Genomic DNA, 27,548 nt, shown 5'->3' with positions numbered 1-27,548 from the left:
GCCCGTGAGTGGACACTGAGGGGCCGGAGGGCTGTGTGGACGGCACAGCATGGGAGGAGCCACCAGGGAGCACGGCCCCTCTGGGGGAGCTTACCCTTTGTCAAAAGCACCGGCCAGGGAGCCGAGCATCTCGACCCCGATTCAGCCCCGCGGTCCCTCAACGTCCCTGGCGTGACAGCAGGTTCCTGCCGGCTGGACACAGGGGTCCTGGCAGAGGTGCGCCCCGGGCAGGGGTCATGGCCACGCCCCAGGGAGCGGAGCTGCCCCACAGCCATGGGGGGAGATCCCGGGCCTCTCCTGGAGCACACGCAGATTCCCAGGCCCAGCGCCCCCGGACTCACGTGCGGACACAGGGACCGCCACCCGCGTTGCAGACACAGCAGAGGCTCTGGGTGGGGAGGGGCCCTCAGGAGGCAGGGTTCCGCCCGGCAACTACAGGTGATTGAAACAAAACAAGAGACTCCCTTGCACTTGAATTTTGTCCAGAAAAACCCTTTGGGCACACAAAAATGTTAAAGATTTCACTAACGGTATTTAATGTAACTGAAAACACGGTGCAAGCACATGAAACTGTACAATGTTACGAATGTTTTCACCTGTACAATGTCTTTCTGCTCCAGTGGGTCCACCGTCCTCTCCAGCACCCACACGCTGTGTAAATACAATCGCACGGGGCGCCCGGGTGGCTCTGTCGGGTAAGCGTCCGACTTCAGCTCAGGTCATGATCTCACGATCCGTGGGTTCGAGCCCCGCGTCGGGCTCTGGGCTGACAGCTCGGGGCCTGGAGCCTGCTTCGGGTTCTGTGTCTCCCTCTCTCTCTGCCCTTTCCCTGCTCGTGCTCTGACTCTCTCTGTCTCTCTCTCTCTCAAAAATAAACATTAAAAAAATGTAAACACAATTGCGTATCAGACCACAACGAACATCTCGATAAGTTCTATAAAGTAATTGTCTATAAAAGAAATCATATGAATGCATTATTTTGTTTCTCGCTTCTTCTCTAAATGTCGTATTTTGAATTAACAAACTTTATTTTGTGAGCAGCCTTAGGTTCACAGCAAAATTGAACAGAATGTGCAGAGATTTCCCAGATGGCCCCCTGCCCCCCCACACACAACGCTGGTCCCTTACCGACCTTGCACCACAGTGGGACACTGGCCACGATCCATGAACCTGCACTGACACGTCACAATCGCCCAGAGCCCGTCATTGACACGAGGGCTCGCTCCGGCTGTTGTGCACTCTGTGGGTTCGGGCACAGGTGTAATGGCGTGGGTCCGTCAGTGTGGCATCACGCAGGGTGGTCTCGCTGCCCTGGGAACCCTCCGGGCTCCGCCTGTTCGTCCCTCCGCCTTCCTCAACCCCTCGTGAGCACTGATCATTCTACTATCTCTGTCATTCAGCCTTTTCCAGAAGGTCCCAATTGGGATCACACAGCGTGTAGCCTTTTTGGATTTACTTCTCCCACCGAGTAATCTGCATTCAAGTCCCCCGCGGTCCCCACGGTTCCCCACGGTCTCTTTCTAGGGCCACGTAACCGCCATCCAGGTGCGCCCCCGTTCATTTACCGGTCCACCTGCCTCAGGACATCTTGGTTGCCCCACAGCCTGGGCAACGGTGGAGGAAGCCGCTGTCCTCGGTGCGCAGGGACGACTCGGTTTCCTAATGGGTGAAAGACGTGCAAAGGACCCCACCACGTGGCAAATGAACACGTGAAGAAAGCATCATCAGTCACCGTGGAAACGCACGCTTAAAACCACGATGGTGGCCGGAACGGTGAGATTAAAAGGGCTGACAGAATCAAGGGTTCCTGTCGATGCAGAGACAGGGAGATTCCGTGATTTTTGGTGTGAGCGCAACTTTAGAAAACTGTCTGGCACTATCTTCCCAAGTTGGGAATCCACGCAACTCCTCTCCTAGAAACGCCTGGGCGTGTTCACCAAGAGACAAGCGCACGCGTGCAGGGGGCAGCGGCATCCATCTGGGCCGCGAGCTAGAAACACAAGCGTCCGAGCACAGTCGTACAGAGAAATACTCCCAATGGGTCATGCCGCGGAACACGGCAACGAAAACAGAACGAACTTCTGCCGGTAATAACCGGGGTGAACTTCACAAATACACTGTGCGCTGAGGAAGCCAGACACAAAGGGGTCGGCGCTGTGTGTTTTCGCTGATGTAAAGTCCAAACCCAGACAAAACCCCCTGATGGTAGTGGAAGGCAGAGGAGGGGCTCCCCTTGAGAGAGAGGGTCACTGACGGAGGGGAGGAGAGGCCGGCCGATGTTCTGCGTCTTCGTCTGGATGGTGGTTTCGTGGGTGTGGCCCCTCCTCTAAATGCACCAAGCTGTACATTTATGATTGGCGAACTCTTCGGTGCCCACGTTACTCTGCAGTGAAAAGGTTACTAAGGAGAAAACACCATGCCCATGAAAAGGCGCGCGCAGGCTTTGAGGTTGAGGGATAACCTGGTCCCTGCGGGCCCCGCTGCGTCCCACGAAGAGGTGCTTTGCTGCCGGGAGAGACGGGCTCTCAAGACACCCGCAGGACCCCACCCGTGGGGTCGCTGTGCACCTCCGCGTCCAGTGCTCGCCGGCGTCCCTGGCCCTTTCCTCGGAGACACGACAGAGACGTGCGAGATTTCTCACGTGCTTCTCTGGGCTCTTAGAATCCAGAGTTCATATCCCCAGTCCAGTTAGACAGTGAAAGCCGACTTTGCCCCCTGAGGGGAGTCCATCTCTGGCCCCAGGCGCTGGAGGACCCGGGGGTGAAGCCGCATGTGGTGGCCGCCAGCCCTTAGCGCCTGCTGTCACAGCCCGAGGCCGCCCCCCACCCCGGCACTGCCCCGGCTGCCGCAGAGGAGAAGGCTTCGGGCTGGGGCAAGGGCTGAGGAGCGGCCCCAAGGAGGCGGCCCAGGGCAGCCAGACTTCCTTCTAGGCCCGAGTGTCCCCAGGCCCGCCAAGCAGCAGGGGACAGTGCAGCCGGCCAGCGAGCCGGGGTCGGGAGAGGCTTGGCGGCCAGGAACGGGACTCCCTCAGAAAGTGTAAGTCAGGGAGCCTTGAAGGCAAGATGGCGGGAATGCCCACGGTCCCAGCAGAAGGCCCTGGAAATTCAGACAAGGCCCCTCCCCTGCCCCAGCAGGTTGCGCTAAACGCACTGTCTTTTTGTTCATTCTTTTTTCTTTCTTGTGTATCTGTCTCCTGTTAACTAGGAGTTCCTGCGGACAGAGACTGTCCGGTCACCATGGGCCCCACCAGCCGTGCTCCCTGGGGAGAGTCAGGGCGCAAACGAGCCAATGAACCTGCACGGTTAGCTCCAGCCCACGCCTACGTCACACCAGAGGCAGGGACGTGTCCTGAGAGCCCCCGGACGTGCCAGCTGGCTGGGCAGCCCCGTCCCGCCCCACACCGTCCGCCCCCCCCCCCCAAACACACCACAGGACTGCAGCGCCGGAGGGGCGAGGCAGAACCGAATCTACCGTGACGTCTAGTAAATCAGCGAACTCGGTGGTGTTCCGGTAAACGCTCAACGGCAGATACTCGGAAGGGCCAGGGCTGAACTGTAGCATTCGCTAACTTCCGTGACGCAAACGCAGCTGATTTCAGACCACCACCTGCGTTAGGTCACAAGGTAGGGGTGGGGGTGGGGGGGAGGCGTCTCCAGCCCAAGCTGGCTCCACACCCTGGAGGTCTCGTGCCGGTTTGGGTGGCCTGCGACCCGCGAAGATACCATTTGTGGCACGTCCCTCCGCTGGTCTTGACCCCCACCCCCCCCCCCGGCTCCACCATGGGGAGGGGCTGGTTGAATCGACTCAACACCCGAGTCCCACCTTCCACAGCTGCGTGGCCCTGAAGGTCCTCTGCCCTCTGCCCTCCTGTCCAGCGTCGCTTCCCCAAATCCACAGGCTCCAACCCACAAGCACACCCTGCTTTAGGAGACATCCAGGACCCGGGCTGGGCTGGGCTGGGCTGGGCTGGACTGGGCAGAGCTGGGCTGGGCTGGGCAAGGGCGGGCTAGACTGGGCTAAGCTGGGCTGGGCCGGGCATGGCTAGCTAGAGCCGGGCAGGACTGGGCAGGACTGGGTTATGCTATGCTGGGCTGGACTGGGCTGGATTGGGCACATCTGGGCTGGGCTGGACCGGGCAGAGCTGGGCAGGGCTGGGCAAGGGCGGGCTAGACTGGGCTAAGCTGGGCTGGGCCGGGCATGGCTAGCTAGAGCCAGGCAGGACTGGGCAGGACTGGGTTATGCTATGCTGGGCTGGACTGGGCTGGATTGGGCACAGCTGGGCTGGGCTGGACCGGGCAGAGCTGGGCAGGGCTGGGCAAGGGCGGGCTAGACTGGGCTAAACTGACCTGGGCCGGGCATGGCTAGCTAGAGCCGGGCAGGACTGGGCAGGACTGGGTTATGCTGGGCTGTGCTGTGCTGGACTGGGCTGGACTGGGCTGGATTGGGCACATCTGGGCTGGGCTGGACCGGGCAGAGCTGGGCAGGGCTGGGCAAGGGCGGGCTAGACTGGGCTAAGCTGGCCTGGGCCGGGCATGGCTAGCTAGAGCCGGGCAGGACTGGGCAGGACTGGGTTATGCTGGGCTGTGCTGGGCTGGGCTGGACTGGGCCAGGCTGGGCCGGACTGGGTTGGACTGGGCTGGGCTGGGCAGGGCTGGGTCCTGCCTCTTTACTCTGCTTGAGCTTCTGGGCTGGTAAGTTTAAAGGACGAGGCCAGCCTAGAGGACACCGCCGGTCGTGCCCCTCCTTCCCTTCCTCTTGCTCTGAGGGCTGCCAGGGTCTGTTCCCTGGGGCCCAGTGGTGGTGATGGGGCTGGGGGGATGGGGAGGTTCCACACTGCTCCCACCAGGTGTTGTGGGTGACGGGGCTAGCCCCGAGCCAAGAGGAGCAGGAAGTAGCCCCCAGGCCTGGTGGGAGAAGCAACAGAGGAGCTCTAGGAAGAGCAGGGGTGGGGGCATTTCTGGAAACGACTGTGTGGTCCACACGCTCCCTGAGAGAAGCCAGAGGCGTGGTCGACACATTGAATGATCGCATTTCTGTGAAATGTCCAGGCCGGACGTACAGAGACAGACAGCGGACTGGTGGCTCCGAGGGCGGGGGCAGGGCGGGACTGCCATCAGTTAGGGGCGTTTGTCTTTGGGGTGGCAAAGATGTTCTGGAATCACACAGCGGTGAAGGTTGCACAGCTCTGAATACATCGAAAAGTCACTGAGTTTTACGCTTCACGTGAGCGAATTCCACCTCGGTAACGCTATCTTCTAGAATCCAAAACAACCGAATGTACGAGACGCTGCCCCAAAGCCGGACTCGCCACCTCGCGGGGTGCCGTCCAGCCGCCCCCGTGCTCGCTTCTGTCAGCGTCGCCCCGCTGGGGGAGCTGGGAGATACACGTGTTTGAAAAGAAAAATCAGGGAGTTCATCGTGATGTTTACAGCTCAGGGTCAACGGCACAGGACTGTTAATTAACTTCTCTCCTGCCTTGTCTTTTACACAGAACATCTTGGTTCCTAATCACCCAATTACCTCCTCCTCCGAGTGCTGCAGCAGAAACACAAACATTTGCACACCCATGATAGCTTCGGCGACAACAGGGTACTTGTAACAGTTAAACTACCCACAGATTTCTGCGCAGCTCCGTTTTCCTTAGAATCACCAAAAAGCTTAAAATCACAGAGGAATGTCATCCTGGCATTTCAATCAGAACAGTCCAGTTTCAATCGTATAGGAAACACGATAACGACCGTGATGGAACGACACCTTAATGTCACCTGCTTGTACATTTTGAGACCGATGAATCACACACAGGACTTTAAAACAGTCGAGCCGTGCTATCTCAGATGGCTGACTCACAACTCTGGCCACCTCTGAGTCACCTTCAAGTGCCGAATCACGGCGTCCCCAGTCCCAGAGCCCCAGAAGTCTTCTCCACTGGAGAAAGCTCGTCCAGAGAACTCCGACCTGAGGCCACCCCACGCTCCTGCTGGCCGTGGCCCATCCACCCAGAAGGAGAGCCCCGAGGGACACCTCTTGACAAACGGTCACCCGGGTTCCTCTGCAGCTGCCGGGCCCCGGGCGCTGTGCCCACTCTGAACACAGGAGTCTTCATGGGGCCCAGGGGAGGATGGGGGAGGGCGTGTGCCCGGGAAGGCCTATGGCCTATGGGACTCGGGCCCCTTCCAGCAGGGCTCTGGCTGCTGCTGGCCGACCTCACCTCGACACCCTCACCCGGCCCGCTAACACGTCCTCCCCGGGAGGGAAGCAGCGTCCAAAGGCAGTCAGACCTGCAGACCTTCCACAGACCAAGCCCCGGAGCGGCCAGCACCCCGTGCCCTGGACAACACCCAAGGACACGAGGGCCCCGGCCCCATCGACACGCGCACAGGAGCAAGCAGGCTGGCACAGGGAATACCGCTGAGGATTTCAGAGCCAGGACTCGGAAGCCAGTGTCCCGCGGGCCAGCTCAGCCCTGAGCAAGGCACCCCAGAAGGATAGCCCCAGTGACCAAGCCTCCAATGAGGAATGTGGGTGTTCACCAAGCCTTGGGCAGGGGAAAGGCAGGACCCCCGGGGTCCTGGGTGGTCGGGAGGTGATCAGGAGGCCAGGCCACTCTGGACAGGTGCAGGGCTGACCACACTGGCGTCTGGGGGGACCCGACTGGCTGCCGCATGGAGGGAGACCCGGGGCAGGGACCAGCCTGGGGCCCGGGCAGTAAGTGGACAGAGATGACCAGGCCTTAAGGTAGGAGCTAGGTCTGGATGGGAGGAGGGCTCCACTGGGTCCGGGACCGGGAACAGCGTCTGAGGAGAGATCCCAGAAGCCACCAGACAGATGTGTGGGCAGGAGTGACTTGGGGGTCCTCGGCGTCAGGCTGTGCTAGAGGCCATGGGGGAGGGGCGGGCCTGCCCAGGAGAGGGGACCCCAAGGGACCAAGTGTGTCCTAGGGGTACCAGGGAGAGGTCCTCAGAGAATCCCCCACCTGCCAAGCGTGTGGGCCTCTGGGGTCTGCACTGCACATGTGACCGGCTTTGGGACTCCAGAGTTTCTGGTTCGCTCTAGAATCCACAGTGAGAGACCAAAGGCAGCTGAGGCAGGGCTGAGCTTCGGCCACAGACACTGGCTTCCACAGCCCCGGCGACTGGGAACTTCACGCTGAGGGACCCCAACCCGGGTGTGGGGTCTTCTGACCCTCAGCACCACTTTGGGGACCCGTCACAGTGACCGGGACAGTTCACTGATGGGATCGTGCCATCCATCCCACAAGTTTCGCACATGGTGGTCAAGGGGACCCAGCGCCCGAGCCCCCCGGGGGCTTGGGCAGCGGGCACGTGGCTAAGGCGTCTGGTCAAGTGTCCCAAAGCAGCTGACCCCACAGCAGCCCTTGAAGGCAGGCTAAGTGAGGGTCCCGGTGGGGACACTGTGGGCTCGGTCCAGTCTCCCCTCCAGGACCAGGGGGCAGGACGGGGTCTCAGCAGGCAGTTCCTCCCAGCAGGGTGGTCTCCTTGTAAGAAGCCCTTCCCCAGCAGAGGCCACAATTGTTCCCTGCAGCCCTGTCCTCACCCACCCATCTCTGCCCTGGAGACCATGGAACCACAGAGGGACCAGGCTGCTCCCCCCACACACCTGTCCCTTCCCCTCCCTTCCCCTGCTCCCCTCACCCCAGCTCCCTCCAGTCGAGGCCCTGGATTCCAACACCTTGACCTCATCTGCGGGGGGGGGGGGGGACTCACCCCCATCAAAGCAGGATTCCAGGGGAGGGTGTGGACTCCCAGCTACCCTGGTCCCAGGGGCCGGGGACACAGCAAGTACCTGCATCTCAGGACCCCCTCAAGTACATGGGGGTGAGGGTGATGGGCTGTCCTCACAGAAAGGAACGTTCAAACACTGTGACGCAGGGGCGCCCAGACCCCAGAGCCCGGGAGGGGTGGCTGCAAAGTCCTGCAGGGGCAGGAGCCGAATGCAAGGTGACCCAGGCCCCCGGTATCTGGCACGGCGGCTGTGGAGAGGGGCGGTGCCACCACCCCCCTCTGTCCTGCCCTCAGAGTCCGGGGCTCTGGGCCTCTCTGCTCAGGCCCCTCCCCTCCCCCCCCAACCAGCCCCACCTGCTCCCTGCAGGGCCACTCAGCACTGGTGCTGGGCCCTTTCACCCTGACCCCCCACCCCTCTGCCTCTCTGACAGCCTCTCCCTGCTCCTGGCTTCACACCGAGGCTCCCACAACCCAGGCGCTGAGCTGGGGATTCCAGCCGGAGGACCAGTGTGCCCCATTGGAAGCCCTCACCCAGTGAGGAGGATGCCAGGGGAAGGCGTGGACTCTGAGCTTCCCTCCCGTGGCCCTGGTGCTGCCCCCAAATGCCCTGAGGTCCCACAGCTACCAGGGCTTGGGGAGCAGGGCCCACGGGTCACCCAGGAGAGCAGTGATGGTAAATTCTCAATCCGTGAGCTGGATTTCTGTCATTCCAGCAAGATCCTTTGTCTTGACCACTACAGAGGCTAACCGGGCACCGGCGAATATGCGAACACAGGGTTGTGCGGGACAGGGCTCCCCCCCCACTCCGGCCCACGCTCCCAGGCAAGCTGGGCGGGGGGGGTTCCACGGCCTTAGCCAGGCCCAAGGTCAAATGTGCCGTGGCTCCCGACAACGGGTTTGGGGTGAGTTTATAAAAGTGAAGACTTGGAGGGGGAGAAGTCTGGATTTCATCCAGAAGCAGCAGAGGGCATGGAGGGGGCTTCAGTGGGCTCAGACAATCGAGCCCGGGGCGCTGACACGTGGTCAGAGACAGCTCACAGACACTTCCTGCCCTGGGTGACAGACGGCACCAAAGCAGCCAGCCTGGGATCTGGGGTCCTCGGACTTGCCGCCTCTGTCCCCAGGACTGAAGACCCCTGACCTTCCCCACCCCAGAGGAATGAGCTGAGCAAACCCCACCCAGCTGAACGGTGGGGGCCTCTCCCGGGGCTCAAGGGGGGGTGCCCCCACCCCCTAGGATCAAAAGCGGGGTGGGGCCTCTGGCCTGTGGACACCACCTGCTCAGCCTTGTGGCCCAGGGCCTCACAAGACCTCAGGGGAGAGAGGGCTTGGGTCCCAGCCCCCCAGGCCTCGTGGGCCGAGCCCCAGGCAGGCGGCTCTGCACCCCCCCCCCCCCAAGCTCCGTGGCTCCAGAGGCAGGGGCCGCCCTGGGAACAGCACACCCAGGGCCCAGCGAGGGAGGGCGGGGGGCCAGGGCAACAGCGATGCAACCTGGGCAGCTTCCTCCTAGGCTGGGCCCTCCCTGCCCCCGCCCGGGCTGTCCCCCGCTTCCAGAACAGGTGCCCTCACTCCTCGGGCGCCCCTGCCCCAGCGCAGCGCGCGGCCCCTCCAGGAAACACAGGACCCGCCGGCCTCGCGCAGGGCCCCGAGCACGGACGGGCGGGCAGATTTCACGAAGAAATTGGTTTGTCCTCTGAGTCCTCTTTCTGCCCTACCTTCTGCCCGCAGTGAGCAAGCAGGCGGCCAGGGAGCTGAGACCTTTTACCCAGTCCTCACTGGCTGCAAGATCTGCTTCTTCCCACGCTCAAGCGTCAGGTAGGAGGAGAAGGGCGGGGCGGGGGCCAGGACATGGGCGGGGCCAGATCGGGGTGGGGTCAGGGGTGGGCGGGGCCAGGGAGAAGCCTGGGGGGGCCTGGGGCCAGGTGTCACAGACCCAGCCAGTGAGAAAGGGCCCCGCCCCCTGCCCTGCCCTGTGCGGGCATCCAGCGTCCAGACCCGCCTGTCCCTTGACAATATTCCTACAGCGCCTCCCTGCCCAGCGGGTTCACAGGCCTGGGTCCTGCCCCGGGGGGTACCCCGCCCTTGAGAGGTGCATCAGCTCAGGGTGCCCTGGTCGGCAGAGCCCAGCACAAGGGCAAGTTGCTCAGCTGAGGCAGGACTGGGGGCACCCGCTGGGAGGCCTGGGGGAGGGCACGCGCCTGCCGGGCAGCCCCCTCCCCACCTGGGCATCCGGAAAGGTGACTCATCAGATCCCCGGGGAGGACTCAGCCAGTACCAGAGGGCCAGCAGAACGTCCCCCACCTACACCAGGGAAGGGACAGACGCCTGGGGAGACACAGAGGCCCGGGAAGCCACCCCCGCCTGAGGCCCAGGGGCCGCCCAAGTGGGGGCTCCCAGCACACAGGGGCCCTGCAGGGCAGCCGCGCCTCGGCGGGCTCCCGAGGCCCGTCCCTGGTGAGAGCCCCTCGCTCGCCCTGCCCGTCCGGTCGGCAGTGACCAGAGAGGCTCAGCCCCTCTGCCCTCAGCCGGTGCCGTTTTCACTTCTTCGAGTGAGCCCAGGAGATGCCTCCCAGTGTCCCTCCCTAACCCTTCTCTGCACGTTTTGATTCACTTGGAGGACTCCAGCCTGCTGGCCTACATTCACTCCCTGAAGCCCCAGCTCCTGAGCAGCGTCTAAAAATAGGGTGTGGCCAGCTGGATGCGGATGGGGCCTTGGCTCTCTCCGGCCAGCGTCAGGCAGGAGGCCTCAGGGCTGCGGCTCGTCATCCGCTACCCGCAGAAGCAGAACAGAAGCGCCTCGTCAGGGTGAGGACTAGCAGGAAACACCCCCAAATACCCACACCACTTGTGTTCCCCGGCCTTGTTTCCAGATGTCTCACAGCGAGTCTGAATCACTGTCGTGATAGGCTGAACGCTGGGGACACAAAGACTGCCCGCCTTGCAAGGGCGCCTGCAGTGGCCCAGGGCGGAGTGGGGCCGAGTGGGGGGCGCCTGGCAGGGCCCGGTGCCCCGGGGGTTGTGGCGGGGGGGGGGGCCGCTCAGGGCGGGAGCCAGCCCTGCTGAGGCAGACAGATGTCGCAGAGCCCCCTGGGGCAGCTCCACAGGCACCCTGTGACACCTGGGGCAGGCAGGCCAGGTGGGCACCACCCCTCCCGTGTCCAAGTCCTCCTGCCAGGCCCTCCAGCCCAGGCCAGCACGTCTTCCTCAGTCCCCAGGGGACTCAGGCACCATTGATCGGGCCTCCGGAGGCCGTGAGCTGGGGAGGGTGCTGATCCGGGGGGGAAAGGGGGTCCGCGTAGGCCGTGGGAGAGAGCCGTGCTGATGCCTGGGCCCAGAGTAGCCGCCTCCTTCCGATGCCCACCCTGTACAAGGCAGGGCAGCGGGAGGCCGAGCCCTGGCTGGAGGGGGGTGGGGAGGCGGTCTTGCCCAGCGACCCCTCGGGGCCTCCAGAGCCGCGGGAACGCTCTGGGCTGGGGACTTGGCCGAGAGGCCTTCTCCAGAGCCACACTCAGCTGTGGGCAGAGGGGGCAGGCAGGGGCCGTAAGGAGAGCTGGGTTTGGTGTCAGGCCAGCTGGGGCGATGCCAGCTCATCACTTACCAGCTGAGTCACTCGGGGCAAGCACTCAACCTCTCTGAACCTCATCTGTGGGATGCGGCTGACATGCCTGCCCGCTTTCAGGATCTCATAGGGGCTGAAGGAGCCGCTTTGTGCAAAGCCCCACCCCCACCCCCCCACCCCCATAGCCACCAGGACTCCCCGGTGCCCTTCCCAGGCTGCGGCCACCCATCCCTGGGGTTCCGACTGCCCCCCCCCCCCACACCCAGCGCTGTGCGGGCACTTCCCGGGTGGTAACAGCAGCAATGGCATGCACTGTCACCGTGCCTCCGCCTACAGCACAGAACTCTGTCTGGAACAGCAAAGACTTCGCCCAGCCTCCCTGAGCTCGAGGGCCCCACGGGATGAAAGCAGAAGGTGCCCCGTAGGGCTTCCAAGAGAGCTCCTGGGGGAAGGCCAAGTCTGCTCAGAGAGAGTCCCCGCTGCCCTGGGCCTGTCCCTTTCCTCCCACCTGGAATATAGACGTGAAGGAGGGAGCCGCAGCGACCATTTCACCCATGAGGCAGCCGTGGGTGTGGAAGCTCCATGCTGAGCTTGGTGGAGGAGCAAGGAGAGAGCCTGGGCCCCTGATCTTGGAGGCGCCGTGTGGGCCCCAAACTTTGCTGAAGAAAACCAGCCCCGAAATGTCTTCAAGCCACGGCAGTCAGAGCTCTGTTCCTGGCGACCACGGGCAGTGTCTAACAGAGGCGTCTGCTGAGAAGCCCTAACCCAAGGCACCGAACCCACTTCGCTTGTGCACGTCAACCGCCACCCTAGAAGGTGGCTGTTACCAACCTCTTGGTCCAAGGAGGAGAGCGAAGTCAAAGACGGTCAGCCACCTCCCAAGGGCCACAGCCGGTGGGGAGAGGGGGACCCAGGTCTGTGGACCCCAGAGTTCCCTCTTGGCCGAGTGGCCCCGGGCACGGGAGAGGCGGCCAGAGCCTCAGACGCCCCGTCTCTCCACACGACGAGGCTGGGGGCCAGGCTGAGGAATGTGTGCCCCGTAGACAAGGGGACGACGGCGGGGTTCGCCTCTGGAGAGCCGGGCGCGACTCTAGGCCTGTGCCCATGGGACCCCGACCGGAAGGTGTCCCCCCAGGGGACACCCTGGCTCTCGAAGCCCCATCAGCACCTGTGACCACACCTCGTACACAGGCAGGGTGGCCCACGTGCTCCCCGGCCCCGTGGGGCACGGCTTCAGGCTAACGCGGGCGAGACAGGCGGGCGTGCCTGGCCAGGTGCGCATCCTACCTCCTTCCTCTGATTGTAAAGAAAATACAGGACATTTAGAAATCACAAAAAAGTCTCATCCCAGAGATCGCCGTCAGTTCAGACTGGAATATCCACGATGTTTCTAATTCAAAGCGACGCCGTGGTATGTTCCAGGCGGAAGGCCGGGCATCCCTGCCCGCGTGGTCTCCGCCCGTGGCCACTCCCGTTGGTGACGTGAGGGTAAATCACCTGGGGAGAGTACGACCTTCCTGCAGGTGGCCGTGGGCGCTCCCCACGTCCCAGCGTCCCGCTGACACGCTTGCTGAAACGCGGGCCTGTGTCACGTGGGGGTCCTCAAACCCAGCGTCTGTGTCTCCAGGGCCCACCCCTCACTTTCACGCAGTGCTTTCGAAGTCCTTCTGGAAGTTCACAGGTGTTAGTTCACAAGTGACCACAAACACACGTGTGGAGACCTGGGGGCCGGGAAAGGAAAGGAGACGGACTCACCTCCCAGCCCTGTGACTCGGGGCGCGACGGGGGGCGACACGGGGCATGACGGGGGGTGACACGGGGCACAGTGGGGGGTGACATGGGGCACGATGGGGGGGCGACATGGGGCACAGTGGGGGGTGACACAGGGCACGACGGGGGGTGACACGGGGCACAGTGGGGGGTGACATGGGGCGTGGTGGGGGGGTGACATGGGACACAGTGGGGTGACACAGGGCATGACAGGGGGACACAGGGCACGATGGGAGGTGACATGGGGCATGGTGGGGGTGACACGGGACACACCGGGGGGTGACACGGGGCACGACGGGGAGACACAGGGCATGACAGGAGGTGACACGGGGCACGACGGGAGGTGACATGGGGCGTGGTGGGGGTGACACGGGGCATGATGGGGGGACACAGGGCATGATGGGAGGTGACACGGGGCACAGTGGGGGGTGACACGGGGCACAGTGGGGGTGACATGGGGCACGACGGGAGGTGACATGGGGCGTGGTGGGTGACACAGGACACAATGGGGGTGACATCGGCTGTGGCAGGGCGTGACACAGGCACTGGGGGGGGTGACACCGGCTATGAGTGGGACAGCAAGGCTCACGCTGCAGGAGGCCTTGCCTCCAGGGAGACAGGGCCCATGGGAGAGCACAGCAGCCCCTCGCTCACACCCTGTGAACACCCCACCCCAGCCAAGTGGATGCGGGTCAAGCCGGCTTCCTGCCTCACCAGGGGTCCTGGCCGCCACACAGCCGAGGGGCGCAAGCCAACCACGTGGCCGCAGGGTCTTTCTCGGGGAAGGGGCTTCAAGAGCAGTCTCGGTCCCCAGAAGCCGGCCCGGAAGGCAAGGGGTGACCAAACCAGCTTGGACAGCGACACCGGTGCCCACCAGCCAATCCGGGGACAGTCCCTCCCAGCATCTGCTCAGAGGTGGAGTCCTTGACCCGGAGCCCGCGCCCGGGGTCTTCTCTGGGTCTCTGGGACACGTCAGGCTGTGTGGCCACCGAGACGGCTGGCCTCGTGGACTCGGAAGGAAGAGAAGGTCTAAGGGAAGCACCGGGGCTCTGTCCCTTCAGGCAAGGCCAGGAGGGCACCCCAGCAGGAGCCGGAGACCCCCGACCCCAGGCCCCCCTCCCTGCCCGCAGTCCACACGAGGCTTCCCTCCTCTGGCCCAGTTTCTCTTTCTGAGGACTGAGGGTGGTGGGTGGAGGGGTCGAGATCAAAGAAGAAAAGCGTGTGATCTGGAAGAGGGTCCCTTGCAGCGGCTGCACCCACGCCCCTGCCCTCGGGGCCCCACGGCCCGGGGGTGGGGCTGTCGTGCCTGCCCAGACAGGGCCAGGCCCAGCCAGGACCCAGGACGCAGACATCAAAGGAGCCAGGCTGTGGGCAAAGGGAGTCAGGCTGGAGCTTGAGGCCCTGCTTCTTTGCAAAGTTTGCCTGTTGCCAGCGACAGCGGCCGCCTCCGAGGAGGGGGGTGACCCTGCCCCGGGGAGCCAGCCCCCCAAACACCACGCCCTCGTCCGAGCCCCTGTCCGGGCCCAGACGAGGCACATAGACCCTCTCCCGGGGCGGGGGCAGTATGTCACGCTCTCTCAGGAGCACGTGAGGGCTCAAAACCAGGTGCTTTGGGGAGTGGCCAGGGAGACAGGGTGCCCGCCCGGGGGTGCCCCAGGGGTGCAGATGTGGGTGGTGTGTGCAGTCACACACACATGGCCTGTGCTCCAAGGGCCTTTGACAGCCCCGCCCACGGCCCCTCCCTGTGTAGACAGGACCTGAGACTGGGCCAGGGTCTCTGGGTGGGTGAGTCCCTTGGCCTTTGGCTGACTGCCCAGGACAGGGTCGCCCCTGCAATCGGGGCGTCCTGTCTCATGCCTGGAGGGCAGGCCGGAGGCTCTCACAGGTCCCTAGAGGCTCTGGGAGACTGGGGACCCCAGAGGGGCAGGGCACGGGGCAGCACCTCTGAGCCCCCGAGAGGCCCGGGTCGGGAGGCTGAACGTATGCCGACCTGCGGTCCGGCAATGTCACCCCCAGAGTGTCCCCTGCAGTGATGCTGGTGACGGTCTCTGAGGGTGACAGAATCACACCCCTGAGACAACCACTTCTGAAGCCCCAGAACCTGCAGCAAAGTCCCCTTAATGCAGAAAGGGCCTCTGCAGGCGGGGGTCACCCTGCGTGTCCTGGGGGCCCAGCGTCATCACATGGGCCAGCGAAGGAGACGGGTCAACGGAAGCAGAGGTGGCGCAATGGGGCGACGCGCCACAGGGCGCGGGTGCCTCCAGAAGCTGGAGGCCCGGGGAGGGATTGTCCTCCGGAGTCTCTGGCGGGAGCCAGCCCTGCTGACACCTTCATTTTCGACCTCTGCCCCCCAGAGCTGTAAGAATAAAACTTCGTTGTTTCGAGCCATCGACTCAGGGCTGACCTACCAGTGCAGCCACAGGAAACTCCAGGGGCCCGGACCCCAGACCCTTCTTACTCCACACCCCCCTGGCCCCCACCAACCGAGACCCTCCCTCCTTCTGGAACCTTCACGCCCACCCGAGCCCACCCGAGCCCTCTCCTTTGTGAGCTGTCCTCCTGCCCACCCTGGAGGCTCCTCACAGCCTCCCTGCGGGCCTCTCTGTTCACACAGCTGCCCCCAGGGTGGTCCACTGCCCTGTGTCGGCTCGGGATCCAGTCTCCTTCGTGCCCGCCGGCAGCTCCCAGGAAAGGAGGAGGAGGGGGAGCCCCCGCCCCCCAGCCCCTGGTCCCCTCCGGACACCCGCTCTTACCCGGTGCACATGTCCCAGGGGGAGGGGAGGAGCCCTGGGGCAAATCCTCCCAGGGCAGAGCTTGGAGGGGCCCGGGGGCGGGGGGTCAGGGACACAGCCCCGGGAAGGTGCAGTCAGTGGCTGGGAGTGGCCTCTGAGCCCCTGGAGCAGAAGCACAGAGCAGACGAGTCCTCCCGTGACTTCCTCTGCTTCGTTATGAAATCCTTTCTCCAACGTGGAGCCTTGTGTGTTGCATCCTGGGCGCAGGAGCCGTGCTCCGACCTGAGATGATCTCTCCAGCCCCGTCTCAGAGCTTTTCCCAACAGACGCAGGCACAGAAAGCCTGAGTAACGGAATCGTGCGAGATGCCAAAACAATCCAACAGTCAAGACTCCGGCCTTCAGGAAAAGATTCCCGAAAGGTCGCCTTACTCTCCGATGCGATCGTTGGCTGCGAAACTGCTCTTTTCTGTCAGCTCCTGTGGTTTGCGTCTCGAACAAGGTAACCTAGATCCCCACTGGCCACGCGTACTAACGTTGGCTGTTCTGGCCACAGAACGGCCTGACGACCTGAGCACTCCTGAGACGCGTGGGCGACATGACCAGCGTGCACCGTTAACGTTCCGCCAGCCGCGCGAGACATTCCCCTCCTCCACATGGGACACGCTCCTTGCAAACAGGACCGCGCAGGAGTGTGGCGCACCCGGGAGCCGGGCCGCAGTCCCAGCCAGGGGATGGTGCCCCCCCACAGCTTGCTGGGACTCGTTAATGGCCGCCTTATTCGACCCGATGCAAATAAATGTGGAAAACTGGATAAAACGTGAAGTCTTTGGTCTTGTATGAAGCCAACATGATACTGATGGCAAAATTCCACAAATGTCATACATAAAGATCGATTTCTTCTACGAAGATCCATGCAAAAATCCCAAATGAAATACTAGCCAACCATAATTTTGCATCATGACCAAATACAAAATAATATATAGAAATCTATAGCTTTTATAAGTCGTAACAAATGGTACAAGGACAAGCTGGAAGTACCATCATTTAACACAGTAACAAAACTGAGGAAATCCCACGGGCACCTGGGGGGCTCAGTCGGTTAAGCGTCCGGCTTCCGCTCAGGTCATGATCTCACGGTTGGTGAGTTCCAGCCCCGCGTCGGGCTCTGTGCTGACGGCTCAGAGCCTGGAGCCTGTCTCGGATTCTGTGTCTCCCTCTCTCTGCCCCTCCCCTGCTCATACACTCTCTCTCTCTCTCTCAAAAATAAATAAACACTATATACAAAAAAAAAAAAGATTAGTTTGGACAAACGCACTGTGGTTATGTAACATGTTAGCACTGGAGGAAGGCAGGTGAAGGGTCTACAGAAACTCACCTCTCAGTCTCCAATTATTTCAAAATAAAGAGTTTTAAAAACCCAGCGGAGGTGAGGGGTGGCTTATCTGGCTGTGTCCTTTCCGCATACTCCAGCGCCAGGGTGGCGGGGGCTTGGTGTGGGGTGAGGCGGGGGGACTACGACACTAACCCTGCTGCCCCACCTTGAACTCCAGGGGCGGGGGCGGGGCCGGGAGCCTTGGCATCCAGCAGGAACTGAGCTCCGGCACAGGTCCTCCAGACACATCCTGGGACTGTGTGCACCTGTCCCCTCCCCTCTCTGCTCAGCTCCGTCACTCTTGTCATCAGGGGTCTGCTCCCCCGGTGACAGCCGAGGTCCCTCAAGGAGGCCAGGTGGGGCGAGGGTCTCAGTCCACTCTTGGCCAGGGGCTGCCACACCCTCCGCCCACCCTGAGGTCCCGGTAACTGGAGACTCCTCGGGCACGGAGAGCAGAGACACCTGCAGACAGGTCCTAAGTGCTCTGGAGCCAGGGTGCCTCGGGGCATCGTCAGTGGTACGTGTCCACTCGGCTAAGCTGGAGACCCCAGCGACTCAATCAAATGCCAGTTTAGGAGTTGCCGGGAGGGCACTTTACAGATGGGGTGGGAGTCCACAGTTGATCGCGGTAACGGAGATGACCCCCTGTGACAGCGGTCGGCCTCCCCACATCTCCCGGTGTATGTATACGTGTGCTCTCGACGCCACCCCTCCGAGCCCCAGGGGACACAGTGGGCTGGAAGGGCGGAGCCTGGGGACCCCTTCCTTCTCCAGCCCAAGGACCTTCAGGCCTGTCCGTTTTGTAGATCAAGGTGGAGGTCTGTGTAAGTCACTCTTTTAATTGAGCATTTCCTGCTAAAAATCAAGCTTGCAAACCACTGATGGAGCCAGGCCTCGTCGACACCCAGAAGGAGGCCCCGCGGCCAAGGCAGGAAGAGTCCCAGCTGGTGGAGGACGAAGCCAGGGGAAGCCCAGACGCTGCACAAGGCCCCCCTCCCACGCGGCTGCGGCTCCCGTCCTGTCCACCACGTGGGGACGGAGATGGCCTGTGCCGCAGGAGGGCTGGGACAGGGACTTGGCAGGGAGCCAAGCGTCCATCCCTGGCAGGCGGCCCCAGCTCTGTCATCAATCACCCAGGGTGGATGGAGCCTCACTGCTGAAAGATTCCAGAATGATCTGCCTCCACTGTTCCCTCAAGAAGGGAGGTGCCCGGCTCAGGGAGCCGGGGGCCGCCTCTTTCTCTGACCTGCAGCGATTCGGGTGGGTCTTTTCCCTGAGGCTGAGCTCCACACTCGCCCCGAGCTGTGCACCTGGGACCTCAGGAGGAGGGTTGGCTGGGGTGACTGCAGGGACGTGGGGGATGCTGTCTGCCTGCCGGCCGCAGTGGTGCAGAACTGGGCACTCGGCGGGCAGAGCTGGAAGACCGGCCGAGCCCACTCCAGGCAGGGGTGCGGGCGTGGAGCCCCCAGCACGCGTGCCCCCAGGGGTCTGCCCTCTCTTCCAGGGACCCCCGTGGAGGGTGGCCCTCAGAACTGGCCTCGGTGACGGCGGGCGAGCCTGTGCAGCGAGGAATTTGGCCTGGCCCTAACCAAGGTCTGCCCTCGGCGTCTGGGAGGTCCTCCCTCAACCCTTGGGACATTCGGGCTGGTAGGGGCCCCAGGCACACCAAATCGTGACAGTGCGGGGGTCTTTGGGTCACGCGGGTGTCAGTTAACTTCAGAAGAGGGCTGGAGACTGAGGTCAGCGACTTGGACGATCAGAGCTGAAGGATCAATTGTGCCCCCGCGATGGAGCCCCAGTACAGACTCGGGACGGGGGGCTCCGGCGGCCGTGCTCCGTGTACATGGGCCCACGTGGGTGCCAGGAGGGCACCGCTGTGCTGACCCACGAGAGGGACGGGGAAGCGTCCTGTTCAGAGTTTGTGCTGGCCTCTGCCCTGCAGCCGTCCCCGCGGCTGCCCCGAAACCGTGAGAGTGACAGCTTGGGTGAGTTGTGTGTGTCTTCCTAGGGAGTCACAGGACTCGCGGGTGGTCTCGGGGGCCACAGATGTGTCACGGGTGTCAGAGTGAGGGCGTTTTGTGTGGACTGTCCCTTCCAGCTTGTATCAGGTGAACCCTGGGCAAGCCCCCGTCTTCACCGTCGCCTCCCAGAGCGGCTAGGGGAGCCCCAGACGTCCGGGGGACCGGGACCCTCCATTTGCTACCTTGGACGCAGAGGACAGTGTTCCCGGTGGGGGGGGAAGAAGAGGGCACTTGGGAGGACCTAAGTGAGCGCTGGCTACAGCCCTCAGGGACTGGATTTTCTTGGCCGGAGCCGGGCGCAGGGCGGGCGGGCGCTGGGCCACCTCCCAGGGCCACGCTGCGGTCACCGTGGGGGCCCGGCCCACAGCTCCACCCCACCCAGCGGCCATCTGCACAGACCTTGAATTTCCAGCAGAATCAAAGGCTTTTTAGAGTTTGGGCAAAAATCTTGTGATTTTTTTTTTTTTTTCAAATAGTTTGGGCTTGGCAAGTCCCAAGCTGTACTGTGCCAAGCGCTCCTTCCTCCTATAATTTAAAGAAGAAAAAACAACAAAAAACAAAACCACTGTGCATTTCAAGGGGAGCGTGGTCTGCGTGCCTCTGGTTCTACCACAGTCATCAAACTCACGGTTTGGAGAGTCTATTCCGTGTCGAAAGAGCCTCGCGGAGCCTCTTCCCCGGCTTTTCAATTTCCTATTTTATTTTACTGTCATCTGTCAACCAGGAGCTGCCCCCGCCAGCCCAGGCCGCAGGTGGCTGGGGGGCCTGCCGAGGACCCCTCCCCCGGGGCCGGACCCCAGCCTGCCGGGGGCTTCCGTGCTCAGAGGCCTGTCCGCCGCCCCGCCATCCACCCCAGAGGTCAGGAATCCAGCAGCCGCTTGCCCGAGCCCCTCGGTGCCCCGACGGACACGGACCAGCGACACCACCCACGTACGTGAAGGCCTAAGGGGTCTCAGCTCAGTGTTTCGGGGGCACTTAGGGGAAGGGCTGCTCTGCCATGGTGGGGGCTGAGAAGGCGGCATGAAGAAAGCCTTGGGGTCACGGCCAGTGCCCAACCTGAGTCCTGCCTCACGAGAAGTCCCCCGGAAAATGGGGTGAAGGACGAAGGATAAACGACGGTCTCCTGCCTGAGCAGGTGCCGGGCAGGGGGGGTCTGGAGGGGCCACGAGCCCCGGCTGGGCTGTCGGGACAGGCGGGCTGGGGCCCCAAGATGCAGACCCCAGGTCGTGAGCTTCCAGGGCCCCTCCCTGAGCTCCCCCATCCTGCATTAGGGCATTTTCTGGGCCCACAGTGGAGGATGTGGCTGGCTCTTACAGGGCCATGTGCCGTCTGCTGAGGGGCCCCACGCCCGTGTCACGACAAGCCCCCAAGGCCTATTTCCGGGACCGGGAGCCAAGTATCCACAACTCTGAACAACGGTTTCTTCCCGGCCTGAGGGTGAGCGTCCTTATATCTTCCGTGTGCCCCCCTACCGTGGGTCTCCCCCCGCAGCAGAAGCCTGCCAGGCACACCAAGCCCCCAGAAGCTGTGCCTAAAGCAGTGCCCAGGTCTCAGGAGGGGTGGCCCTCTCTGTCCTCCAGCCGTGGGTGGCACTTAGATCCCGCCAGTACAATCTCCCAATGACCAACTATACGGAGACGCGGGAGGAGAGACTACAGGCCCCGTGCATGACCTCCTCCCGAGAAGGTGGAGACCCCCGCCCATTCCCCCACCAGGCCCCCCGAGGCAGGGTGGTGCTGTCCTGAGCTTGGGCGGTGCTTACTGAGCAGGTCACGGAAAGCCCAGAGGGAGGTGGGGAGGCAGCCGGCTCTACAGAGAACTTGCTAGAATGTGGGACACACAGCACCGGAAGCTGGCTACGGTAGGCCAGGCCGACAGGTGCCGTCGGTCACCCCCCAGTGGAACAGCAGCCAGAGCAAGACAGGGACGGTGCCACTGATGCCCACGGGGTCCCTCCCACCCACGGACACCATGACGGACACTTGCCCTGAGCCCGGGGCAGACCATCCACACAGCAGTCGGCCAGACCATCAGGACTGAAGGGCTCGGAGGCTTACCCTAGCAAACGACAGCCAGGATGGTGTCAAAGATGCTCGCGTTCCAAGTCAGGTAAATCCTGGAATGTGAGGGTAGCTCGGCGTCAGAGGACCTATGACTATAATTGACGGCAGTGAGAAGCCAGAAGGGACAAATGACCCGCTCATCACAACAGGTGTGGGAAAATCCCACCTCTTTCCCTACTAAAACGTTAAAAGGAAACCTCTTAGCAAGGAAAGAAGACTTCCCCAACTTGATGAGGATTTCTTCTAGAAACCTTCAGCCGACACCAGGGTTAATGCTGCCGCTTCAAAAGGAAGGAAAAACAAGTATCTTCATGATTGTCAATATTTTAAAATATTTCGTCATCTACCAACATTTTACTAGAGATGCCAGTCAAGATAATAATGTATTTAAAAAAAAATAAAAGACATAAATATTTGGAAATTAAAAGATTAAGTTGTGGCTAATAGTCAACTGAAATCCCGTTAGAATTCGTTAGGTAAGTGGGGTGCCACGCTGGCTCTGTCCATAGAGCATGCAAGTCTTGATCTCAGGGTCGTGAGTTTGAGCCCCGCAGTGGGCACAGAGCCTACCTGGGGGGAAAAAAAGGAAAAAAAGAATCTAATCAGATTGTGAAGGAAAAAATCAATCTTCAATAGTCACTAACTGTCCTGCACACAGCAACAACCAATGGAAATATATTGTCAAAAATACTGTTTCTAGAAGCCCAAAACTTCTAAAAATAAACCCAATAATTTAAAAGCCTAGACAACGAAAAATGGGGCGCCTGGGGGCTGAGTCAGTGAAGCATCCGACTTCGGCTCAGGTCATGATCTCACGGCTCGTGGGTTCGAGCCCCACGTCGGGCTCTGGGCTGACAGCTCAGACCTGGAACCTGCTTCGGATTCTGTGTCTCCCTCTCTCTGCCCCCACCTCCTTGCTTGCGCTCTCTCTCTGCCTCTCAAAAATAAATAAACATTAAAAAATAAATAAATAAGAGCCTAGATGGATGAAAATTATAAAACTTTACTGAAAAGCAATAAAAAGTGAATAAAGGGAGAAATGTGAAATACAAAGAATTCTCAATTTTGAGGAGAAAGAAAGCAGTTCTAGAACTTTTCTACAGAATCAGGGCAATTCTCTTCTGCTGTTTATGGGATCTGACAGGCTGAACCCAACGTTCTTAGGACGGAGAACATTTGAATGAAGAGAGCCAAGAAACGTTCAGAACTAAGCAATACACGTCCTGTATAACTAGTGTTCACATCAGTGTGGTCTCAGCCCAGGCAGAAATATACAAAGAAATCCAAGGATAAGGGCCCAGAAATAGACGCGCGTGTGTTGGATTGTGTATTTACTGGCATTTCATCAGTGGGGGAGGGGGAGGGAGAGCTTCAACCCAGATTTCCAGGCAAGAGCCTGATCTTTAATCCATAAAGAGCTCCTCAAAAATCAATACGAAAACAACGAAGGTGAAAAATGGTGACGTGCCTGAATGCACGGGCCACCGGGAAGCACAACAGAGGCCGTGAGTCTGTGAGAACACGCCTCGGGAAGCACACGCACCCTCCCGAGACAGCACCTCTCGTCTCCAGGTAGCAAAGAACCACCACATCTGTGACCAGGTGCTGCCCTGACCCGGTGCCCTTGGAGGACAGCGTGGCCGCATCCGTGGAAACTATTAAAGCGCCCGTCCCACGTCTCAGCAGACGTGTCTCTGAGCGTCTCTCCTACAGAACCTGTCACGTGTGCTCACACAAAGCCACTGGTGCGGTTTTAATGTCATTTTGTTTGAAATAACCACACTCTTGAGCAGAGGCGTGGTTCCACAGACGGAAAATGCAGCCACTTTGCAGAAGACAGGCACTGGATTGAAAGTAACAAGGGGATCTTGTTACAGACGTGGAAAGACCGCTGGGACTTACAGTTCGGTTTACAAAAAAAAAAAAAAAAAAAAAAAAGCTGCACAACAATGTGCTCAATCAACCCGAACAGATGTGCCCACATAAGAACCCAGAGACAGTTCTAGACGGGCACGCCTGCAGTGTTAGCCTCCATCATTCTGGATGGAGGATGAGATTTGAGAGTGTGTACAGGGACTTTATTCTTATTATTCTTATTATTATTTTTCATATACTTCTGAACGTGGAGTTTCATTTTAACGTCACGTATACGTGAGTTACTAGGGTTTTGGGGTTTGGGTACTTTTAAGTTTCTGGGAAACTTTCTGGTTTGTTGGTCACACAAACCAGATCTTGCCTGAGGGCAGCCGTCTTCAGCCACTTCGGCCTCCTCCTTCCCCAGCACCTCCACCATCTCTGACAGGGGCTGCGGCGCATGGTCCCCCACCCCAAGGCGCGGCGAGCTGAGCCTCCTGACTGGACGGCCCCCACGTGGGCTCAGATCAAGCGTGTTGACATGTAAGCCCCAGGGCTGCAAGCCCTCCCACTAGCCCGTCCGCGTCCTGTCACCCCAGGGCCCGGGTCCACTCGGCACGGCAACCGCGCCTCGCTCTGGATGTCTCGAACCCCGGGAGCGGGACGTGGCCGCCATGGGAAGTCTCTGCGTGTTTTCCACACCGCAATTAAATTGCGATGCCCGATTCCTGACGGCTTGAAGGCGCAGCTGTAGAGTTGGCCATTCGTCCAGAATAGCTCCTTCCGGAAAATGTGCAGGCAGGGTGGGAAGGAGCCTGAGGCCAGAGGAAGTGGCCCCCCCGGGGCTGGGGGGGTCTTCCTGAGGCACCGAGAGGGGTCAGAAAGCACACCGGCTGGTGACCCACTCTTCTGTTAGAGGCGGGACACGTTGTCTGCGTCCCACTAGAGCCTGGTTCTGAACCCGGCCCTGAAGGGCGCGTCCTGCCCGCACAGGAGAGGCTCCGGGACACCAGCCAACTGCGGTCTTCGTGGTAGGAACAAATCCTGGGGCAGGTCCGTCGGCCTGGACCGGGGCACATGGCAAATGTCCAGGTATGGTCACTCGGGTGCTAAGGTGGGGCTGAGTCAAGCCTGGGCGAAGGTGACTGTCCCTCCTGCCCCCTCCCCCACTGGGAGTTCCCGAGCCCAGGAGCCAGAGGTGGGGTCAGGGATAGGGGCTGGATGGACCACAGCCACACACACACGTGGCCCTGCCCGGGCTGGGCTGCCGGCTTGCAGGCGAGACGAACGAAGTAACCGACACCGGGGCCGGCTCCCCTCGAGCACTCCGGGCCTGCTCTGTGCGGCCCATGCCCTCCCTGTGCTGGTGGGCGACGCACTGAGTCCGTACGTGGAAGCTTCCACGGCAATTTGACGTCGTGAGGGCGTGGCTCTTGCACACCACAAAAGTGGCAATCCAGGGGTCGTGGATGGGACACTAAACACACAGCCCCTGGCCCTCGTCTCTGAGTTTGAGAAGCTCCGCTTCCCCCAGGGGAACTTCCTCCCCCGACTCCCGCCCCTCCCAGGGGACCCTCCAGAGAGGCTCCTGCTCTCACTGCAGCCCCAGGCTTCCCAGGGACAAACTCCAGCGTCACCGTGACAAGTGTGGTCTGATCCGGGCCTGAAGTTAAAGTGAGGACACCCTAAGGCTGCTCCTTCTCCTGACTCTGGCGTCCCAGGCTGTGGGCATTCTGGACGGCACTCGTCATGACCACAGCGAGAACGTCAGGGCCCCGCAGGGCGTCAACATTTTAATCCAGTTGAGGGGCGCCTGGGTGGCTCTGTCGGTTGAGCGTCTGACTCTCGATTGCAGCTCAGGTCATGATCTCACGATTCGGGAGTTCAAGCCCCGAGTCAGGCTCCACGCTTGGGATTCTCTCTCTCTCTTTCTCTCTCTCTCTGCCCCTCCCCTGCTCTCTCTCTCTCTCTCTCTCTCTCAAAATAAATAAATAAACTGTAAAGAAAAAAGAATTAATCCAATTTATACTTCCAAACAACCTGGTTTTCTTTTGCTCTGTTTTGTTATTGAGGTAAAATCCACAGAACATAAAACGAACCATCTGAAAACGTACCATTCAGCGCATTTAGCGCGTTCAGTGTTGTGCCATCGACACCTCTGTCCAGTTGTGAACCATTTTCATCCCCCAAAGAGAAAGCCCTCGCCCATTAGCGGTTGCTCCTTGCTTCTCCCTCCCCCTCGCTCCTGGCCTCACTGATCTGCCTTCTGTCTCTGTGGATTGCCTGTTCCGGACTTTTCCTATAAGTGGAATCACACAATGCGGCTTTTGTGTCTGGTTTCTTTCACTGAGCATAACAATCTCAAGGTTCACCCCTGCCGCGGAGAGCGTCGGAACATCATTCCTTTTAGTGGCTGAATAATACTCCACTGTGTGGACGGACCCCACCGCACTTACCTTTGCTTTAGGCGACGGGCACGTGGGTCCTTTCCTCTTTGCGACCGCTGTGAATAAAGCTGCTGTGAACATTTGTGTACAAGTGTTTGTCTGGAGCCCCGGTTTCAGTTCTCTGGGTGTGTACGTAGGGGTGGAGAAGCTTCATCAAGTGATCATTCGACGTTTTACTCTTCAGGATCCACCAAACCGTTTTCCAGAGTGGCCGTCCCGTCCCGTGCTCCCGCCAGCAGCGCCCAGGCGTTCCACGTTGTCCACATCCTGGCCAGCACTCGCTACTTTCCCCCCCACTCTAGGCATCCTCGCGGGCATCTCAGCGTGGTTTTGAGTTGCGTTTCCCTCTTTTCACGTGCTTGTTGGCCATTTGCACGTTTTCTTGGGAAAAGTTCCTGTTCGGGTCTCCTCCGTCCATTCTTGACCTTTTGTTGCTGAGCTGTGAGAGTTCGTTATATATCCTGACACGAGGTCTCTATCAGGGATATAATCCGCAGACGGCCTCTCCCGAGCGTGGGCCGTCTATACACTCTCTTGATGCCCGGAAGTTTTTAATGTCGACAGAGTCCAATTTACCCAGTTTTTTCTTGACTGCCTGTGCCTTGGTGTCGTAGCCAAGAACCTCTCACCCACTCCGAGGCGGCGAGGAGCCCCCCCAGCGTTTTCTTCTGAGACTTTCACAGTTTTGACTCCTTCCATGTGGGTCTTTGATCCACTCTGAGTTCCTTTTTGTGTGCGATGTGAGGTAGGGGCCCAGCACCATCTGTTGAAGGACTTTTTGTCATTGAACGGTCTGGGCTCCCTTACTGGGAATCAGTCGGCCACCGATGTATTCGGGTTTATTTCCATCTTCCTGTGGGTCTGTAAACCTACAGACCAAGGTAAACCTTAGGCCAGCATCGTGCCGTTTTGACTTGTTTTGTAGCTATGCAGTAAGTTCTTCAATTGGGAAGTGTGAGTCCCTCAGTTCTCTTTGTTTGTATAAGATTATTTGGCTAATCAGGGAACAACCTTGTTTTCTGCCCATTTTCCCTGTAAGAAAATGGAGGCAGAGGCAGCAGGAGGCGGAGTGGCCTGCCAGGGTGGCCCAGCCGATCACCAGCAGTCAGGCAGCAGCAAGGTGGGAGGGCAGGCAGGGCATGGGCCCCAAGGCCGGGAAGGGCACAGTATATGTAGGGTCAGGAGCACCTGCACGCATGGCCTCGGCCTGGTTCCACCCTCACTGGCTGACCCCACCCCCGCTCCATGTGCCTCCTTGGAAGGCCCTCCACCTGCCACTGAGTCACCTGATCTGCCTGCAAGGCCAGCCCCCTGAGAGGTTCCCGGGCCGAGGCTTCGGGCACAGCAGGCCGGCACCCCCAGCTCCCTCCTCCGGCTCTGTCTCTCCCTGGCCAGACCAGGCTGAGCCCTCGCCTCAGGGGGCCCTCAAGAGGGGTGAGCTGCCCGTCTCTCCCCTTCCAGGGAACACCATTTCCAGACCCTCACAGAAGGGTGGGTGCTCAGACCCTCACGGAAGGGTGGGTGCCTCTAGGGAGGGGCCACTCCACTTCCAGGGCCTGTCCCTCTCCAGCAAGGACCGGCCATGGCCCTATCCTGCTCCCCTAGAACTGACCCAATGGACTGTGGTCACCAGCCTCTCCTCTGTCACTCAGTTCCTCAGCTCTGTGCCTCCTTCATCCTTGGAGATGTTCCTGCTGTGCTGTGGGGATGCACAGCTGCCCACGAGCAGTGCCAGGGACCTGAACCCTCCCTCACCTTCGGCTGCACCCACCCGGCCAGCCCGTCCCCACACTCTCCCCTGCCTCTGAGACCAGCAGCCAGCCCCCCCATTTCGAGAAGACCAGCCCCTCCTCCTGCAGGCCTCCGGGGTCCCACTCCCCAGCTCAGCCCTGTTTCCCTGGGGTGGGGTTGCTCATGTGGGCCATCAGATGTCCCCTCCCACGCAGCAGGATTTTACTGCCACACAGAGAAACACACAGGCGGACC

At 60.8% G+C, this 27,548-nt stretch overlaps 1 long non-coding RNA gene across 1 annotated transcript; it reads right to left on the bottom strand.

Moving 5' to 3' along the window:
- Positions 1-39: 39 nt before the first annotated feature.
- LOC128777098 (uncharacterized) lies at positions 40-3,372 on the bottom strand. Its single transcript, XR_008422324.1, has 3 exons — positions 1,566-3,372; positions 597-1,240; positions 40-432 (listed from the first exon to the last, which is right to left on the bottom strand). It is a non-coding gene; the product is annotated as an uncharacterized LOC128777098 (long non-coding RNA).
- Between the last annotated feature and the right edge of the window lie 24,176 nt (positions 3,373-27,548).

The sequence above is a fragment of the Panthera pardus genome, unplaced genomic scaffold (genome assembly GCF_024362965.1).
Source record: "Panthera pardus isolate Hobbes unplaced genomic scaffold, ASM2436296v1 HiC_scaffold_10, whole genome shotgun sequence".
NCBI lineage: Eukaryota > Metazoa > Chordata > Mammalia > Carnivora > Felidae > Panthera > Panthera pardus.
The sequence above is the reverse complement of the archived record's forward strand: the minus strand, read 5'-3'. Positions and strand labels throughout refer to the sequence as shown.